The 2,010-nt window shown below is 46.4% G+C and overlaps 1 long non-coding RNA gene across 1 annotated transcript in view; it reads right to left on the minus strand.

Annotated features, from left to right (window-relative positions):
- LOC106727931 overlaps positions 1 to 2,010 on the minus strand; it is a 22,205-nt gene continuing 20,195 nt past the window's right edge. Inside the window, exons 3-4 of the long non-coding RNA XR_001364167.1 lie at positions 1,696 to 1,701; positions 1 to 12 (exon numbers count right to left, since the gene is read on the minus strand). This is a non-coding gene — a long non-coding RNA (uncharacterized LOC106727931). The remainder of the gene's footprint in view (positions 13 to 1,695; positions 1,702 to 2,010) is intronic.

A 2,010-nucleotide genomic window follows, 5' to 3' on the forward strand; every position in this document is an offset into this window, starting at 1 on the left:
ACAGCAGAACGACTGGGAATGACTGGTCACTATGACACACACTGACCACCAGGGGGCAGACGCTCAATGCAGGAGATGCCCCCCACAGGGGGAGCTCTGCTCAGCCACAAGCCAGGCTGATGGCTGCCAGCAGTCTGACGGCTGCCAGTACAGCGGTGGTGGGGGGAGCCTCTCCTGCCTCCTCAGCAGTGCTAACGATGTCCAACTACAGCTTAGGCCTGCTCCCCGCTGGCAAGTGGACATCCCCCGAGGGCTCCCAGGCTTCCAGAGGGATGTCTGACTGCCAGTTTAGGCCCGATCCCCTGGGGAGCGGGCCTAAGCCAGCATGTGGACATCCCCCGAGGGGTCCCAGATGGTGAGAGGGCACAGGCCGGGCTGAGGGACCCCCCCGCTGAATGCACAAATTTTTGTGCACTGGGCCTCTAGTATGATATATAAGAGTGTACAAGCTTTAAAGTTGAATTATTTTTTCTTTTTCCTAGTAAAATCAGTACCTCAAAATTTTAGTGGCTACCTATGAATAATTTCAACCTTATTCAGGGCGGGGGGAGTTTTATTTGTTCGCACTTAATATTAGTAAAAAAATGTCTATACTAATAAAAGAGTAATATGCTAATTAGACCAGGTTGACCTGCCATCTTCCAGATGTATGACTTCCTTCTGGACAAAGCTATGGTGGTGGGGCCGAGGCAGAGGCAGTTAGGGGCAATCAGGCCGGCAGGGGAGGGCAGTTGGGGGCGACCAGGCCAGCAGGAGAGGGCAGTTGGAGGCGATCAGGCCAGCCAGGGAGGGCAGTTGGGAGCTATCAGGCCAGCAGGGGAGAGCAGTTGGGGCAATCAGGCTGGCAGGTGAGCAGTTAGGGGTGATCAGGCAGGAAGGCAGAGGTGGTTAGGGGCAATCAGGCAGGCAGGCAGAGGTGGTTAGGGCAATCAGGCAGGCAGGCAGAGAGGTTAGGGATGATCATGCTGGCAGGCAGAGAGGTTAGGGGCAATCAGGCAGGCAGGCAGGTGAGCAGTTAGGAACCAGCGGTCCCAGATTGGAGAGGGATGTCTGATTGGAGAGGGTGCAGGCTGGGCTGAGGGAACCCCTGTGTGCACAGATTTCTTGCACTGGGTCTCTAGTTAAATATAAATGGAATTAGGAAGAGAACAATACAAACTCGTTCAGGTTATGTTAATAAATTATATAACAACACCCTCTATATCAGCTAAGCCTTATATAATTAGAATGATATCCCAAGTAGTCATGGAAAAGTGCTCAAAAATAAATGAAACTTGAAATTATCTAAGAAAGAGTTTTAAGAGAAATCATATGTATAAATTTTCCAAAAGTCTAAAAATAGCAATGTGTTAAACAAAATGCTCATGACAAAGAAAACAGCTCATCAAGCATTCCCAGCTATGAAAATGTGGTTTTCCCATACATCATACAATAAAAAGCAGATGGTAGAAAATTAGTTGCCAAAAAAGAAAGGAAACAGATACAACATGTTATAATTATGAGCTTCAGAGAAACAAAGGGAGGGAGATGAATATTTTTAAACAAAAAAAGTAATGTTTCTTCCATGAAAGCTATCTCTCCTGAGTAGGGCAAACTAAGGATAAAATGACATGATCTCAGAAACATTAAGTACTCCTGGAATGAACTTTTTTTATCATCTAGAAAAACATCCCCCTTCTTTTTGTTGTAACACACCAAATTCTTTGCCACTCTTTTTTAAATATTTTTTAAATTAAATCTTTATTGTTCAGATTATTACAGTTGTTCATCTTTTTCCCCCCCATAGCTCCCCTCCACCCGGTTCTCACCCCACCCTCTGCCCTTACCACACCCCCACTGTCCTCATCCATAGGTGTACGATTTTTGTCCAGTCTCTTCCCGCACAACCCACACTCCTTTCCCCCCCGAGAGTAGTCAGTCCACTCTCTTTCTATGCCCCTGATTCTATTATATTCACCAGTTTATTCTGTTCCTCAGATTATTTATTCACTTGATTTTTAGATTCACTTG

Source organism: Myotis brandtii, unplaced genomic scaffold, assembly GCF_000412655.1.
Source record: "Myotis brandtii unplaced genomic scaffold, ASM41265v1 scaffold502, whole genome shotgun sequence".
Taxonomy (NCBI): domain Eukaryota; kingdom Metazoa; phylum Chordata; class Mammalia; order Chiroptera; family Vespertilionidae; genus Myotis; species Myotis brandtii.